Source organism: Amphiura filiformis, chromosome 20 (genome assembly GCF_039555335.1).
Source record: "Amphiura filiformis chromosome 20, Afil_fr2py, whole genome shotgun sequence".
Lineage (NCBI taxonomy): Eukaryota > Metazoa > Echinodermata > Ophiuroidea > Amphilepidida > Amphiuridae > Amphiura > Amphiura filiformis.
The window spans coordinates 47,378,571-47,398,461 of record NC_092647.1 but is presented as its reverse complement, the minus strand read 5'-3'; the positions used below and the strand labels follow the sequence as shown (position 1 = coordinate 47,398,461).

Sequence of the window (19,891 nt, the reverse complement as noted above, 5' to 3'; positions counted from 1 at the left end):
GGGCGAGCAAATGAATTGTCAAGATAAAGGTGTAGTTCCATATTGATATTGCAGTATTACTTCGATTTTCACTTGTCATCATTAGCAGAGGAGTGAAATTTTGATTGAAAGAATTAAACTAGGAAGATTGGTGTTGGAAGTTATCTAAATGACGAAGAGACCAAGGAGAGCAATCAAATTAGGACAACAAAATAGAGCGTTTCTCGTCCAAAAAGGCCAATAACTTTTAATAAATGATTTGGGTGATTGTTGACCTGAGATCATGAGATACTGGGACTTAAACTTGTCAAAATATGACACACCTAGTCGTACATCTTTTCATTCTATGAGATTGACCAGGTATACATAGATCACTATGATCTCAACATGCTCATCAGCTAGTGCAAAGTTCCTTAACCACGATAGATTTCTGCATTGACATTTCCATGTGTTGGGTACAAAATCTCATCCTCCATATCGAGGTAAACTTTTGAGGTTATTGAACTGTGCCATGAGATGAGGCCATGTTGGGCTCACAGTGAGATCCTTGATTGTTAGGATCGTTGGTATATAATTATATGAAGACACGTAAAGACTGGTAGTGGCATTTATGTTTGTGTCATAACTGATGGCGCAATTCACGTTTTAAATTTAGTAAGAAATTGTGCAACCATCGGTATTGGGCTCGGCATGCATGTCATTCATTCCTCCAAGTTCAATAGTCGAGTACAAGTATCATCCTAGTGACACAGTGGCGTTCGTCAGCAGGTTTTGGGGGTGGGGGATATCATATATGTGTGTGGGGGGGACACACGGGTCTTGATTGCCGGGCTTGGTTGATCCTCCCGACTGTTGAATTTTCTCCCGACTGGGTGCCCGGGCGTGGAGGTGCACCCCCACGATTGGGTGTATTTACCTGGACTTACCAGCAAAAGTGGGGACGGTTGGGTGTCTGTAGTAGCTTACTCTTTTCACTGTATTCTTTACCGCTTGTGCTTACGTTCATCTGCAATACACACATTTTCTTTCAAATCTACTTTGTTCATGGGAGCTTCAAGTAGTAGTAGATGGCTGTCCCTATATAATTATTTCATTTTCTTCCTAATCTTTCGTGTTTTCCTGATTATCTTCCCACATTAAGTTTTTTACGCTTATTATTATATTATGCATTTAAACTGCCGCACTGATGCCCAACACTAAACCGGATTATTGCTTGTCTCTTTTCTGTCGCAATTTTCGTCTTCGATCTTGCACTTCCGTAACTACATCGCTAACATTGCTTTCGCAATATTGCTGGATGCTATATGCTTTGCCGCAATTGTCTCTCTGCTTACATTGCACATTACGGATCTCAATATGCTTGTGTAGTCGAGTCTTCAGGCATTTTGATTTGCATTGTTTTAAACTTTGTTTTGCCGATAGAACTATGGAAAAACCAGATGATTTGTTTATGATTGAGATGGACATGGATATGAGAGAACTTGAAGCTGATATTGATATGAACAGTAATCAAATGCAAGGTTTGTATAATGAAGATTGATTCATTGATTGATTATTTGATTGATGGAAGATATTACCCAAACTAGATATTACCGATCATAGTCTAAACGTACGGTCAGCCGGGACGTCAAATGAAATGCCTTGAATAAAGTTTTGACATGACTGCTTTTACCGATTGTCATCATGGTCATTTTCTTTCCAATTCGAGAGTTTGAGAAAATTTGTTATAACTTTATTGAAGCATTTAGAGAGCGACATAATAGGTCTTTTGGCGTCAGCAGTGTGCAAGCAAAGCCCTGACAGAGACAAATACTCACAGACGGTACAGGACACGCGTCACGTTACTAACGAGGCTCACGAAAATACCCCGGGGAAATTCTGAAAGCCTATTAAATATCGATTACGAATTAAAAAAAAACTTAGAATGGATTTCGTTGTCGGTTTTAGAGTAACTCCGCTTTAACAACACAGAGGCACATTTATAATAATACGTTGTGAAGATTTCATGATGTTAAGGCGACGTCAAAATGTACTAGGTAGTTATTAGTTGCACACTAAACTAACTCACACTATGGCAGAAAATGTCAGTTCTAATGTCACATAGATTCAGCTCGTCCTGCATGCCGCCCTCGTGAGATATTGTTCGTTAACATCAGCGCAAATTATAGCGAATACGAATCTCTGCTCATTTTGGTATTAAATGATAGCAACGATTAAACTTAGTTCCAAACATCTCATTCTGAGCTTCAAACAAAAGACAAAGGAATATTATTTCTGCACCCATCCAGCTCTTGGTTGTAAGATTGATTTACCAACAGTATAGCCTAGATGGAAACAGGGCAAAAATTTATTTCGCGTATCAAGTATTTTGTCAATTCTTCGTAGATTTTAAAGTTCCATGTTTTCACACATTCGATGTTACAAACGTATTAAACTATTTTTATTTTTATTACATTTTCGTTCCAGATGCGAAAGCTCAGAATGGACGATACAAAAAGAATTCCAATGTGCGGTTGATTTCACAGAAACCCAGAGGGGGCTTCAACACCGATAAAGATTTACAAGCAGTTCTCATGCGATTACAAGCACCGGACGACAGTGGTAAAGGTTACCTAGTACCATTGGGCGGTGATGGAGGCTACGGGGGTAGCAGTGATGACGTATTACAGACTTCGTTATCACCACCAAGAGAACGACATCGTCACGAGACAGGTTCGACCACGGGGACGCGGGACAGTGGATGCAGCAGTGCAGAAGGTAGCGCAGATGACATTGATCATCTGGGGTTGCCTGAAGAGGAAAACAGACCTCCTTCGAGACAATCTCAGTCTACGGATCTTAGTTCGGATGAAACGGATACAAGCAGCGATGATACACCGTCATTTACTGAATTTACGAGAGTATGAACTCTGACTCTGTGAAACAGATGCAAGGGGCAAAATCAGTTTGATCGCTTGGTGGTGGTAATAGTTATGATTGTGATGAGTTTAGATAATCGATAGAAAACAACAGTTCGAGGTGTCTGACATTTTTGTCCACGTCCAAGTTCGTGGCCTGACAAGGACTTATCAAAAAACACATTGGTCATGAAGTTTGTATGTTGACCAGTAGCTTGACCCCACCAGTCCTTCAACTGCTATACGCGCGGTCATCGGGTTGTGTTTGCAGCGGCCATTTTGTACCGCCATATCATGTTTACCAGTTTCGAAAGAGGATACGAGGGACTCAGGCTAGTTGACCAGTATTACCAGTGCGGTCAGTTACACTCGATCGCAAACATTCGCATCTGTCCGGAGACAGTTCTTTAAACCATAATATGTTTGTACATTCATAGAATGACTTCATAGAATTCATAGAATAACATCATTTAACGTTAGCTGCAAAAACTATAGAGGTCAAATTATCAGCTATGATTGTTAAATGGGAAAACTTTGGCCCATTGTGTTAGCGTCAAATCCTTCACGAAAGTATTAAAATACCGTAAAGATTCGTCTTATGACGCACGTGGGTTTCTTTGCCTTAAAAATAGAGAGCTCCCTGGTAATTCCCTGGTTCTTCTGGTAATCCCAACAAGAATCAAGGGTCCGAGCCCTTATTTGCTGGTGAGAATTTTTACTGGAGGTACTGTTAGTTGTTGCCTAAAAATTCCAGTCATGTCAAAGGAGCCAATATGCGCCATTAGGCGAATATTTACGGTACTTCGTGGTTGATGAAGGTGTAAACCTTGTGTACTTTACAACAAGAATTCAAATCGAAGTTCTTTCAGAATGCATTATGCAACAACATATGAAATATATTTGTTTGATATTTTACGTTTAAGGTATGGACTCTATAATAGTAATAAAGAGTAACATAATACTCATAGAGCCAGGATTACATGTTACTAATGTGCTCATTACGTGGACAGTGCCTTAAAAATTCGAAGCAGAAAGACCTCTGAAAAAAGCAAAATCACAGTTTATATAAATTGGTCATCCTAATCACTCACCTGTTAATCAATAGCACAATGGGCTTGGTGCTATTGACTTGTTCAAACAGGCAGAGGTCTTTCTGCTTCGATTTTTTAAGGCGCTGTCCACGTAATGCCGGGACCAGGGGTTGATTTCACTAACATTTGCGACGCATCATAAGTCTTTTACCCATTGTAAGGCGTTAAATGTGTTTATAGAGTGTTACTACCAGAATTACAATACATTCACTTGCCAATGAGCTATGGATAAAGCGTTGTCCAGATACAACAGGTGACACGATTGAATACCAGAACCACACATTCAGGTGGTTATGAGCTGCTATAGATGGAATGTAGTCCACGTGTAACAGGTGTAATTATTGTATTCCTGATAGGCCTATGTACCCACAAGATGTAATGGCCAGCTGTGACGAAACTGAAAATGACACAAGTACCGGGTAATTATATCTCTGGTAACGCTCAATATTATGTAATGTATTGTATTGTATTGTCAAATGATTTGTGGTGGAAAACCACTGGGTATATGCATCTGATAATCATTGAAATTTTGTTTTGCTTGGCTCTGCCATAAATTACGTGAAATAATGTATGCTACCTGCTAATGCAGGTTCATTATATGTTGTATTGTTACAGTTTTACAAATATTTTTAATACATTTATTCCTGTCTTGCTGCATCATGTGCATTGGGCTATTCCAAAAAATAGACGCACACCCCTAATGCGATATGGGATGTACATCTATTTGCTGAAATTGCCGTTATAAAGGTAATCTTTTGTGTTATTGAAACTCACTTTGTCTTTCTATTGTAAGGTAATTGAATTGTAAGATTGTATTTTACCTTTAGTTAGGGGGAAAAGTTCACTTTGGTGACCACTCTCTGGCTAGTAAGGTTTGACGATTGATTCGACTTCTATGGACCATTTAGAAAAAAAAATAGCCACCATGTCCCTCGCGAAAACCCCGGCATTTTTCGCTAGAGGCCAAAATCCAAAATGGCCGCCACCACCATTTTGAAAATTTAAGTTTTGAACCAGAGCACATATAATCATGCACAAAGACACTTTTTCGGATATGTCGAGTACAAGGATTTCGATTCTGACATTAGTTTGACATTACGGCATCATTTTCACCCAGAAATCCAAGATGGTGGCCGGCACCATCTTGAAAAATTTAGTTTTGAACAAGAGGACCTTAAATCGTGTACAAAGACACTTTTTTGGATAAGTCGACCACAAGGATTTCAAATTTGACATTACTTTGACATTACGAACTCATATTTACCCAGAAATCCAAGATGGTGGCCGCCGGCGCCATCTTGAAAAAAATAAGTTTTGAACCAGATTACCTAAAATCGTGTACAAAGACACTTTTTCCGGTAAGTCGACCCCAAGAAATCCGAATCTGACATTAATTTGACGTTACAAAATAATTTTTGCCCAGAAATCCAAGATGGCCCCCATTTGGTAGAGCGTAAATGTGATTTTTGAATGAGAGCAGAAGCATAAGTGTGTCATTTCCGCCTTATCTGGGGTTCATATCTCTTATATGGGGTTTCAACTGCCTTAGCTTGGGTTTACATCCCTTATCTAGGGATAAGGCGCCTTATCTGTGGTTTAGACGGCCTTATCCTGGGTTTACGTTCCTTACCTGTGGCTAAGATGCCTTAACCTTAGCATATCGCAGTCTAAGGCATATAAACCCCAGATGATGCGCCGTAACCCCAGATAAGCGACGTAGACCCCAGATAAAGCAGTCTAAACCCCAAATAAGGCGCCTTTACCCTAAATAAGGAACATAAACCCCAGAAAAGGCATCTAAACCCCACATAAGGTGCCTTAACTCTAGATAAGGGTTGTTAACCCCAGATAAAGGTCGTAAACCTCAGATAAGGCATCTAAACCCAAGATAAGGCGCCTTAACCCCAGATAAGAGACGTAAACTCAGATATGGCAGTCTAAACCCCAGATAAGGCGCCGTCTGGGGTTTACTTCTCTTATAGTAGGTTTATGTTCCTTATTTATGGTTAAGGCGCCTTATTTGGGGTTGGGACTGGTTTATCTGAGGTGTACGTCCCTTATCTGGGGTTACGGCGCCTTATCGGGGGTTTAAACTGTCATATCTGAGTTAACGTCTCTTATCTGGGGTTATGCGTAAAATATGCTAACAATTCTCAACAACAGGCTAAAAAGAAATACAAACGCGGATAAAGAAGAAGAATAAAAAGAAATTCCTGTAAAAAAAAGAAAGAAAATTGTCATGCCTGTTTCTATTGTTGGGAATTTTTTTACAACGGAACGCGTTCAATATGCCTGTTCTGTCAACATGGTCAAGGCTCCGGACGCGGTCAATCGGTGGTTGAAACTTTTGAAATAATAATATACTTATAAATCTGCACCAGGCCTTGGTTGTATCAATTGTAACTAATACAGGATTACCAATGTTTGGTGTCTATATTTTGTAATTATTTTGTAATATTATGTACAGAACATGCAACCATTCCGTTGTTATAATACATGTAATATGAAAGTGTTAATAGATTTATTACATGAGCGAAAGCTCAATAAAATATGAAATGTGTACAAAAAGAGGTTTTTTTAGTTTGTTTTCATTTTGTGTTTTTTAGGTCTAGACTATGCCATAGTCGATTTATGAGAAATAAGAATATGACAATATTAAGGGGTAGAGGAGATACAAACCACCAGAGCTCAACTTTTACTCATGTCCGCGAATCATCCCCCCTCAGACACCCTTTTCGCCTCTGCGTTGGACACACAACAGGAACACTATATGTTTCAAGCAATAATTTTTCAAACTAAAATTGAACACAATAATAGTATCAAAATGGTCTACCAAATGGCCTCAATTGGGCTTTCATTTTGCAAATGTTTCTCACTTCTCAGGGGGCACATCCCCCTCACACACCCCTGCGTCGCGTAAGCGCGCCGCGAAGTCTTCGCGGACATTATTAACAGTTTATACATCAACTGACTGCCCCCCCCTACTTTCAAAATCGTTCCGCCGCCGCTGACCGACACGACACAAATGCTGCATATCTTTTTAGAGAGCAACTTTAATACAAGGTTCAAAACACAAAAGGAAACTTGTCGAAGATGTTCAAAGAAAAATACACAGTTTGTTTATATCGACATTTTCATGACCTGTGGTCACTCCCATTGTGGAGGTGACGCATATCATGCTGCATATGTAAGTAAGGCTGAAAAGGCTCCCTTTTTCAGCATCTCTGTCACCCAAAGACACTTATATCATTGGAACACACCCCTTATTTTATCCATTCGATATATCACCCAAACGTCCTTATTTTTCAATTTGAACAGCAACGTTCATTTATCACTGATATTGTTAATATTGCAGTGTAGCAAAGCCATTTGTAGCCTTTTAGAACTAGAAATTCAATGTTCAAGGCTTCGTCGTGACTGTTGTGGCTCTCACCAAAAGGCACCATTTAAACAGTTAAAAAAGTGAATAACTCAACCATTGCCCTCCTAATTTACCGGCCAATAGTCCATCTCTATTCCCAAAGACCCTGGTATTTTTTGCCTTTTTCTCTCACCAAAATGGCACTTACTGAGAAAGTCGCAGCCTTACACCTATATCAACTTCATATTGAAGTTCCCCCTTCCGGGTTTCATGCCCCTTTGAAACAAAAATATATATTTCCACAACTTGATGTCCTGGTTTTGACACCCGGGTACAGGACAGTCCGTTTCTGTAAATCAAATTAATCTTACAATTTGTCTCTTTATTTGATTCAATTTATATGCGGCCTGTTTTAACTTAAGGGATGAGCCTATAGGAATAACGACCAAACAAAGAAATTCTTGTTTATGCCGTAATATTGTAGTCTTTCAACCCTTTCACAACTTCAGCTGTGTTTTTTTAATTTTAGAAAATACATTAATAATCGCATTGGACTTTTCGTACTGATCGTACTATAAGTGACCACCAGCCTATAATGTTCTAATCACACTATAGACTGGGATTACATGTGACGTCATTGCCAGGCAATTGGTCTCTATTGTTCCTTGTCCGGAAATATGCCCACGCAGTCAGGGACCGTGCTTTTAAAACGCCCGCCAGATCACAATAAGGCCATTGAACTGCGTAGTAGCCATACGTACTCACTGAAGTATAACGGTGGCACGTTCCCTTACCGACTCATTATTAATGTGTGGAAAGGGGTCAGGGACGGCATTCTGATCATTCTAATCCTTTCTTTTGAGGTCAATAGATAAAAGAAAGGCCTTGAACACAGGTGCCGAGTTGTAGATAATATTTAATCATCAAAGCTGATGGCATAAGAAATTTCCAGGAGGCAGCGCTTATTATTTCTTGTAAACACAATCTAATGTGGTACTCACTACATGTAGAAGGCCGGGCGGGTCTGCAAATTAGTGCATGAAGCTAGTAAAGATATAGCTTCATGTTCAGTTTAATCAATTAAAATACTATGGCTGGATATCAAAAGAATCGCGAGGCATTATTTCTTGTTATGGACGACAAGTATTAATTTTTATATTATTATGACAAAATCCAGTCCCTTCTCAATTGAATAGGCTCCGAGATTAGACTTTCCTTTCCAAAAATAAATTATATGGCCTAGAGGACATGATATAGGCCTAATCTAAACCCATATTCGGTATCCAGAAACCTTCACAGTCCGAGCGGCGCTTGCACTCGCATCGCATTAAACTAGACAAAGTTCGCTTAACTGAGGCCTGCTTCAATTGCCAACCTTTATCGAGGGGCGAATTTGAGGTTTCATAGTCATCTATTACCTATACCATTTTTCACCCGATGTGGCAGTGATGTCAACGCGTTGTGAACAGCTGTTTCGCTCGCGCATCTATGCGGTGTCTTTAAGCGCGTGCGTATGTACACCAGCGCCATCGAACTCCAGCGAGTGATGCTGCGCCTAATAAAATTCGTATAGACCTTTTTCCCTCTTTCCCGCCATGCACTATTCCAGGGGGGTATGAGTGTCGCAAAATACATCATCTCCCCGGGGGAGTACAGAGTTATGTTCATTGCATTCTGGATAAAAAATTCCCTTTAAAAGGGAAAGCCAGCTTCAATGTAGAAGAGGTCTTGTAATTAGTTTGGGTGGAAGGCATTTTTAGGATCACGCTTTTTAAGGATCCATCATGTTTCCTGACAGTCCACCAAACCATCAATGATGAGAACATGCACACAGAAACATCAAACTTTTTGTCTTTTCTGCCTTTTACTTTTAGCTCATATAATTTAGTTTTGTGGTTAATTTTACATTAATTCGCAATGTATAGTTTACTATAGCACATTATAAAATGTATAAAGACTAATTACTCACACCAATCTTTTCTTTTTAACTTTTTTAATGTGTTGATTGTTAGTCCGATACTCCGGCGAAGCTATGAAAATGGCATCTTACCTATTCCATTCTATAGTCTGCACTGTGTGTTTTCTCTTCAATCATTTTGTTGAATACCATAATAATTATTTAATAATCAACATGATAAAATAAAAAAAGTTGGATTCACTTTAGTTATGTGTCATTTTATTTATTGATAAAATAATACAATAGGCCTAATTCATTTGTTTACCTACCTATTTATAATACATGTCAAATGGGGTATATTGTTCAATAGGCCTACATGTAGGCTATAAATTATGCCCATATCATAGATAGGCCCTGAAATAGCATCGCATTTTTCCCATTGAAAAGACAAAACTGATGTTTAAGATATCAATTATTTCATTCATGACATTTTAAAATCATTTTTATCCATAAAACGATACAGGATAGGATTTTTTACTTTGACTTTTATATCCATCAAGGTTTTAATTCTGTTATCAATACACTCACATATCATGCTGTGTTGGTCTACATGATGTCTGCAAATGTAAATCTATAAGAACGCCTGATAACAAGGATACTATAATTTTCTTTCGTTGATATGCTGTGGTAACTATTATAGGCCTGGCATATAACTTTTAATGTCATATTTCCTTCAAACCATAACTTTTGAAATTCTCACTCGTTTTCATTCGTTGAAACGGCAAAACATACTTTCTTTTTCTTACAAATCAAATAGTAGGCCTTACATTATATTTTCACCATAAAAAGGTCCGCAAAGTAATTCAAACCAATGCTAGTAGGACCCATACCCTGTAATCTCTTTAGCAAACAAAGACGATCTCCGAATTAAATAGCCAGCTCTTAGCTGGCGAAAACGGACATTTCGGCTGGTGCCTTCATCACAAAAAAGGAATCCCCGATCATCACGATAATGGCGCGCGATCACGAACACCCGGCAAGCGGCAGAGCGTTTCAACCAATGACAAGCCTTGATTGTGTCCGTTTGTCTGCAATGCGCGTGCGCCACGCCGCTCATTGCAACTGGCAGGGTAGTATGAAACCAGCTTTATACTGACGTGACCCCGGATGTGACGTCACTGTCACATCAGGGTGAAGGGAGCGTACCACCATTAAACGCGCCCATTGAAATACACGGTAAATGGCCTACATTTGGATCTCATTTTGGCACTTGAATTACGTATTTCAACTATAAAGCCTGGTATCAAATTAAAGCTGATCATATGTAGAATATTATTCTGTTAACGGAATATATTGCTAACACCGACTTTTTTTTGTTATTTTGACGCAAAGAAAAATTGGAGAAATTCAACCCTAAAAAATCACTCAATTTTGGAAACCGGACGTAGGCCTAATTCAAATTCGCGCCAGAACTTCAACTCTGAAATAAAAAAATTGGGAATTTTTCTCAAATTTAGTCATGTATACACTTGTCGGAAGCAAATGAGCTGAAAATGGGCAAGATTTGACTATACGTTTAGAAAATAAAGCCGCAACAAGCTCAAATAAGCGGTGGACTATTTTAACCGAATTTCACTGGTACATAAATCGTGGAGTGATTTGGTGGTGCGCCCTCTGAAATGGTATTGAACAACGCAAACCAGCCAAATTTGTCATAAGTTTGAATAGCCATTAGAACAACCGTGAATATAGTGTCAGAAAGTCTTACACATCTTAGTATAACCTTGTCGTTAGTGTGATACTGAATGCAGCGCCATATTTGGAATATATTCGTACACGGTGTGGGCAAATAGTTGGTCAAATGTAGGCTAAGTAGGCCTAAATCATGAAAATCGCTTATTCTGAATAATACCAACCAGTAACGGACACTGAGACAGCACTACGTTTGAAATTTGAGGTAAGTAAAGCTTTTCCTTGTTATAAAAAACAAGGAAAAGGCAGTCATTTTTATCACAACGCGATATTTAAAAAAAGTACATTTTGAGAGGGCCTACGCTGGTTCTTTTGATTCTAGTGTAAAATCTGTTCATCACATGCAGTCCGATTTGGTATCTATGGTTTCATCAAAGTCTTGAGAACTCTTTTGGATGGTATGTTGGTTAACAAAAACGATACTGTTAAAAATAGCGGTATTTATGCAAGCGACGTATCTATTGTGTAAAATGCATTGAAAATTGTCGGCTAAAGAGGGCATAAATTAAAATCGCGAAGAGTAATAGCAACAATAACTATCTACATTCCAAGCGGAAACGCTTTTCAAAAACATACCACCTTTTTCGGGCAATCGCTGAAACCGAAATATGAAATTCCAGGCCATCTGTAAAAAAGTGCGTGAGCAGAAATGACCATGAACTTGGGTCACCGAAACAAGTGTTTATATTGGTGTCAGGCCTATCATAGTGATACAACAATTAGCCCCCAATAATGGCTTTCATTTGAACCGTTATTTGTTAAACTGCGATTTCTTTTTGAGAAATCAATGAATGTATCAAAAAACTTTTCGAAAGTCGATTTAAAATGGCCTAATCCGTTAAAGGGAGGTGTAATGAGCGTGAACCTGGTTTGGATTCCAGAGGGGGTGTGCCTGTAACAGACACATCCACCAGAAAAGGACCAGCTCAGATCGCGCGCCAAATAAGTTTGCAGTCCAGAAATTTCATTTTTTTCTCAGCCTTGAAAAAAAATAGGCAGAGCTGGGAATCGAACCCGGGTCCTGCGTGTTGTAAAACCTAGTGCGTTACCACTGAGCCAACTGACAATTAGCTATGAGAAGTTTGATAGTAATCCTTGATATTGCTGAATAGAATATATCCTGATAGGCCTATTTATCTAATGTACGATGCTATTCAAAATTAATAGACGTTCCATAGGGCCTGTAAACTAGGAATATAATGTGAAATGACTATCAATCGATCAATCAATCAAGTTGTCAAGTTATCAACAATCAATCAATCAATCAATCAATAATAAACCGATGTATCATGGAATATTACTAATTACTAACTAATATACCAAATAAATAAATAAATAAATAAGTCAGTAAATAAATAAATAAATAGGAATAGGCCTAAAGAAATAACATTCTATTATAATTTTCTGCTATACACGCAAAGGACCTGTGCCTTTAATATGTCCGCGCCTAATCAATAATGAGTCTTTCACCATGCTCACACACCATGTTAAACTACTGTATCCCTGTAGTATTATCTTCTGACCAGGTCCTAACAACTCAATGAAATGGATGCTATAACGTACCCAATGAAGTGAACATATCAAGGTCATATCAGGGCCTTATACAAAGAATGGTCAAAGGTCAACGTTTCCAAAGAAGTATAGTAATAGATGTAGACGCAAGCTTTCGTGCGGGAAACATAAACACATAGTCGCCAGTCGTGTTGTTTTTATGAGATTTGATACGGCGCTGAAGTCTAACGCTATTCCAAAATCAGTTCCAGACCCGGTTTCCAGACGACAGTGTGTGTGTTGTTACAAGGAATTCAAAGTAATTTTATCATCAAGTGACCCACATAGAGGAATACGACATCTATCGTGAGCCAATCTGCATTCTGTTGCCTGCAAAAGCCGACGATCAGGTAAAAATTATAAAAGCAGCATGACTAGATATTTGCGTTAATTTCATGAAAAACGTGTAAAACGCATTGAAAACGCCAAATTGCAGTCATAAAATATATAATATTAGTAAATCACCCAAGCGAATGTTAACGTATGGTATGTGGAAAAGAACTGCAATAACAATAACAAACTATGTGCCCAAAGAGTTGTCTTTGGCATGTCGCTTTTTTGAAATATCACCAAAATATCAAATTTTGGAAAAACGCCCCAAAATTTAAAACAAACACGAACCTTCCAAAATAAATATATATTAGCACTCGGCGGCCCAGTCACTACCTGCCGCTGTGATTTGGGGGTAACTCGTTGCTTCCCCTCTCCAGATACCTGTACTTCAAGTTCGCCCATACCCCACGCCATAAAGAGTGTTAATATTTATCCTTACCTTTGTAAGATGTCATGGTCATTGGTTCACTTGTCAGAGTCAGTTCCTTCAGGAATTGACTGGAACACCTTGTACGGAAGACCTGTTCGTAGAAACAGATGCGGTTAATTGGCCATTAATGGATCATCATGGGCAGGTGTTTACAGATCCATGGTATCTTTGTTCTGGGTTTTCATATACATGCACATCAACAGGTTAATTTTGTGTCATTGGTTTGCAATAATTCTCGTCTGGCCAAGTGGACAGAAAGATTAGTATTGCCATAGCTTGCTCTTTAAACGTGTGGAAGTATAATGATACATGCAAATGACAACGTCGTACGTATCATTCTGTCCCATATGGAAAGGTTTCTATACAAAAACGATTCTCTTATAAACCATGCGCACAGTTTCCATCTCGATACACCTGAACACACATTTTCCTCCAAGAGCTTACAAGCAGAGAACAACAAGCAGTGAATGTCTCCACCACAGTCTTTGATTACACTACACGGTTGAGTGCATAGCAATGTGAGAGTTGTGGAGCTTCTAGCTGAAAAATGGGCCTCTTTGATTGGTTTTTGTCGAAACCTCAAGTGTTACCTTAAACCTAACACTTCCCCCTAAAAACACTTTTAGTCACTAGGTCAACAGATAACGCCATTCAATGTTATAGCAAGGCGAATGTGGTAAATCTGTTGAAAACTATCTATCCAAGCACATTTTTTTTACCATAATGTAGGTTTTACAAGTCAAAACCTCAAGTGTTCCTTACAATATTTGTCAAATTTTATGTCATTAAATGTAAAAGCACACTTTTATTGTCCATACACTAGAGTCACTAGAATGAGCAATGGCCAATTCTCTTTAAGTTGCAAATCTTGTGCAAAAAGTTACTATTTTCGCCTGTTTTGTCATACGGATGTAAATTCAATGAACTATGACTTTGCTAAAAGAGCGCTTACAAATTGATATGAAATTTGCGACTATATCGTATAAAGTCACTTCTGGATCACATAATTATATGGCCATGAAGGCACGGTTACAACTGTATTTCTAGTATTACCCTTAGAAGTAATGATGACACATGATTAACTACCAAAATAGGTTAAAACGCGGTACTTCTGCATTGAACCATGTCAGAGAATAAGGATAAAGACCAAGGGTCCATTTCACTAAACTTTTAACCCTTCGTAATTCAAGTAACTGTTCTTAAAGTTACGAATACCCAATACTACAGTTTGTCCGCTATAAAGTACAAAGTGACAACGCGCGCGTATACAGCGCGTTAACAGTGCGTAGTGATGCGTCTCTGCTGCAGGTATGCGTGCCTTCAAAGTTGGCACAATGTCTGCGTCCGCGTCTGTACTTTGTACTTCAGAGTAGACTGACTAGACGTAACTTTAAGGAGGGTCCCTGTTGTAAATCTCTATTACTTATACCAATGGTACTGCTCGTAACTTTTATCGATGTCATGGTGTGCATATGAAGAATATCGTGTTCTCTCAAATCTTAACATTGCATACTGATTTGCTTATGTTAAGTCATACTGTTACACACATAAAAAATCCTTTAAAAGGAATAGGGCGAGCAAATGAATTGTCAAGATAAAGGTGTAGTTCCATATTGATATTGCAGTATTACTTCGATTTTCACTTGTCATCATTAGCAGAGGAGTAAAATTTTGATTGAAAGAATTAAACTAGGAAGATTGGTGTTGGAAGTTATCTAAATGACGAAGAGACCAAGGAGAGCAATCAAATTAGGACAACAAAATAGAGCGTTTCTCGCCCAAAAAGGCCAATAACTTTTAATAAATGATATGTGTGATTGTTGACCTGTGTGATTGAAAACAAAAAAACCCAAGGTATTCTGTGATATACTTTGATTGACATTTTCAGTCTGTTGATAACTCTGACTCTTTTTCAGGTCACCATTTCATTGTATATTGTACTTGTGACAATGGGAATCACAACACTGATGCGCATTATCATGCACTTGTTACGGCTTCAATATTTGAGCCAATTTTCCGTCTTAATGTTGATTCAACTCGGCTGACTCAAGTTTGGAAGTCCTCCAGGGTAATTTTTGTCATTGCGTTTTCTTCCTTTCTGCATTTGATATTGAAGAACTTGTTGTCGAACTATGCTCTTTTGAATTTGATTACAACAAAATAAGATCGAGCACGTCTACGTACGCTCTCCAAGGTGTATTCATCTCCCACTGAACGTTATTTACAGACAATACACAGTGCTAAAGGCGACACTCTTCGGTCATTAAACTCCCACACCAATTAAACTGAAATGAAATTGTTCCGATGTGTAAACTCAAAACGATTTATTGTATAACAAATTGTTTCCTATAGATTAACAAAATGCTATGTACTTTTTAATTGTTAGTCATAGATTCTCGAGCAAAACCATAGACCAGTGATGTGATCCACATTGATGGCTGATAAACCGGACCAACCATACACCTTGTTTTTGAAGACCTGTCATGCCTGTGGACAAACCATCACAACGATTAAATCACACTAGGAGTCACAACATGCTCATCTATCAGGGTTAAGTTCTTTAACCCCAATACATTTGTACATTCTTTGAATGACCTTTGAAAATGTGGGTACAAAAACTCATACTCTGCAACTTGAGGTCAAAATTTGCACTATGATTATGTAATTGAGGTTATTGGACTATGCCATTGGGATGAGGCCACTGTGGTCCATAGTGTCAGGCAACCACAAAGGCATAACGGGCAAAAGGGTTTACTACTCCCCCAATTTAAAGTCGCTCCCCAAATAAAATGATGTACCGCCACGACACAAATGCCGCAAATCTTTAGAGCAAAACAAAACAAGTTTCCCCCTCCCGGGATTCATGCCCCTTTAAAACTAAAAATACATTTCCACAACTTGACGCCCTATTTTTGACACAGGACCTGGTTACAGGACAGTCCGTTATTTCCATTTAAATCAAATTAATCTTACAATTTGTCTCTTTATTTGATTCAATTTATATGCGGCCTGTTTTAACTTAAGGGATCTAAAAGGAGCATTTATTGTGTTTCGACAGTTTTTTTGTGGGACATGAGAGCACCTCAGACCTATCGAATTGCATTCTGAATACGAAGCATGTCTTTCTGATATCAAATAATTTTCATTTTTGAAAATCACAATATAATACAAATTTTATGACAAATTATAAAAATTGATATTTTTCAAATTTTGATATATAACAGTCCTCGAAGTAAATTATATAAATCTAATGATATATTCTTAAAGTGTATGTAGCAGGGGAGGAAATGCCGACGGTCAATTGAAAATTTTGACCTTTCATATTGAAGATATGGATTTTTTTCCCAAAAAGACCTAATTTTTTTTTGGTGTTTTAGGAAAAAAATCCATATCTTCAATACGAAAGGTCAAAATTTTCAATTGATCGTCGGCTTTTCATCCCACCTACATATACATTAAGTATAAATCATCAGATTTATAAAGTTTACTTCAAGTACTGTTAAATATCAAAAATATCAATTTTAATGATTTGCCATAAAATGTGTATTAAATTGCGAATTTCAAAAATCAAAATTATTTGATATCAGAATGACTTTCTTCGTATTCAGAATGCAATTCGATATGTCTGATGTGCTCTAATGTCCCAAAATAAATACTGTCCAAACGTTCATACCCCAGCCCTTAAAGAGTGTTAATATTTATCATTACCTTTGTAAGCTATCATGGTCATTGGTTCACTTGTCAGAGTCAGTTCCTTCAGGAATTGACTGGAACACCTTGTACGGAAGACCTGTTCGTAGAAACAGATGCGGTTAATTGGTCCTTAATGGATCATCATGGGCAGGTGTTTACAGATCCATGGTATCTTTGTTCTCGGTTTTCATACACGCGCACATCAACAGGTTTATTTTGTGTCATTGGTTTGCGATATATCTCGTCTGGCCAAGTGGTCGGAAAGATTAGTATTGCCATAGCTTGCTCTTTAAACATGTGGAAGTATACATGCAAATGACAACGTCGTACGTATCATTCTGTCCCATATGGAAAGGTTTCTATACAAAAACGATTCTCTTATAAACCATGCGCACAGTTTCCACCTCGATACACCTGAGCACACATTTTCCTCCAAGAGCTTCCAAGCCGAGAACAACAAGCAGTGAATGTCTCCACCACAGCCTTTGATTACACTATACGGTTGAGTGCATAGCAATGTGAGAGCTGTGGAGCTTCTAGCTGAAAAATGGGCATCTTTGATTGGTTTTTATCGAAACCTCAAGTGTTACCTCCAGATTTTTTTTTATATCAAACGAAAGCTAACACTTCTCCCTAAAAACACTTTTAGTCAACAGATAACGCCATTCAATGTTTATAGCAAGGCGAATGTGGTAAATCTGTTGAAAACTATCTATCCAAGCACATTTTCTTACCATAATGTAGGTTTTACAAGTCAAAACCTCAAGTGTTCCTTACACTATTTGTCAAATTTTATGCCATTAAATGTAAAAGCACACTTTTATTGTCCATACACTAGAGTCACTAGAATGAGCAATGTCCAATTCTCTTTCAATTGCAAATCTTGTGAAAAAAGTTACTATTTTCGCGAAATTTCGCCTGTTTTGTCATACGGATGTAAATTCAATGAACTATGACTTTGCTAAAAGAGCGCTTACAAATTGATATGAAATCTGCGACTATATCGTATAAAGTTACTTCTGGATCACATATATGGCCATGAAGGCACGGTTACAACTGTATTTCTAGTATTACCCTTAGAAGTAATGATGACACATGATTAACTACCAAAATAGGTTAAAACGCGGTACTTATGCATTGAACCATGTCAGAGAATAAGGATAAAGACCAAGGGTCCATTTCACTAAACTTTTAACCCTTCGTAATTCAAGTAACTGTTCTTAAAGTTACGAATACCCAATACTACAGTTTGTCCGCTATGAAGTACAAAGTGACAACGCGCGCGTATACAGCGCGTTAACAGTGCGTAGTGCTGCGTCTCTGCTGCAGGTATGCGTGCCTTTAAAGTCGGCACAATGTCTGCGTCCGCGTCTGTACTTTGTACTTCAGAGTAGACTGACTATAGACGTAACTTTAAGGAGGGTCCCTGTTGTAAATCTCTATTACTTATACCAAGGGTACTGCTCGTAACTTTTATCGGTGTCATGGTGTGCATATGAAGAATATCGTGTTCTCTCAAATCTTAACATTGCATACTGATTTGCTTATGTTAAGTCATACTGTTACACATATAAAAAATTCCTTTAAAAGGAATAGGGCGAGCAAATGAATTGCGCTTGAGCATTACGCTTGGTTACGCGTTCTGCAATATCACTATCACTTACGCTTTGGATACGCGTAGGCGCTCCACCTTGAGGTAAACAACTTGTAATATTTGGGCAAAAAATGTGATATTTTCTCTTTAAATCGCATTATTTTGTGGTAATAGAATAGAAATAAAGGGTGCAGCATTATCCTTTACACGAAAATAATGTGTCCTCGGCAGTAAAACGTTTAAATAATGGGTTCGGCTGCGCCTCACCCATTATTTACGTTTTACTGCCTCGACACATTATTTTCGTGTAAAGGATAATGCATTACCCTTTATTTCTTAAATAAACGATATGGGTGATTGTTGACCTGACATCATGAGATACTGGGACTTAAACTTGTCAAAATATGACACACCTAGTCGTACATCTTCTCATTCTATGAGATTGACCAGGTATACATAGATCACTATGATCTCAAACATGCTCATCAGTCAGTGCAAAGTTCCTTGCATTCATAGAATGACATTTCCATGTGTTGGGTAGGCCTACAAAATCTCATCCTCAATATTGAGGTCAACTTTTGAGATATGAATGGTTGAATGGAGGTTATTGAACTGTGCCATGAGATGAGACCATTTTGGGCTCATGGTGAGATCTTTGATTTTTAGGATCTTTGGTACACATGAAGACATGTACGTCATAACTGATGGCGCAATTTACGTTTTAATTTAGTAAGAAATTGTGCTACCATCGGTATCGAGCTCGGCATGTCATTCATTTCTCCAAGTTCAAAAGTCGTGCACAAGTATCATCATAGTGACACAGTGGCGTCCGCAGGTTTTCGAGGGGGGATATGTGTGTGTGTATGTGGGGGAGGGAACACGCGGGTCTTGATTGATTCTCCCGACTGTTGAATTTTCACCCGACTGGGTACACCCCCCTCACACGATTGGATGTATTTCCCTCGACTTACCAGCAAAAGTGAGGTGGGGTAGTGGGGTAGCCAGCGGGGGAGGCCCCCGACAAAAAATGAAAGAAAAAAGTGCCCCTCTGACAAAAAATTAAAGGGAAAATCAGGAGGGCAAAGGAAAAGAAAAGGGGCAAGGAGCCCTTTTCTACCGAAATTCAGCCCGAAAATACACAATATTTCCGCGCTACGCGCGCATATTGCAAAGGATAAGCTCTTTCCATCCTGATAATGGGCGAAAATAGTGTAAAATACCAATTTTTTGCGCTTTACGCGCGCACATCGTCCCAATAAAGCCTTTTGTCTCTATGTATTGTATGATGCAACTGTAATTTTTTTCGTCTGTGC

The 19,891-nt window shown here is 38.4% G+C and overlaps 1 protein-coding gene across 1 annotated transcript in view; it reads left to right on the top strand.

The window, feature by feature from the left end:
- The window catches only part of LOC140141864 (uncharacterized), a 125,136-nt gene that overhangs the window by 90,555 nt on the left and 14,690 nt on the right, over nucleotides 1-19,891 (top strand). The window lies entirely within an intron of this gene.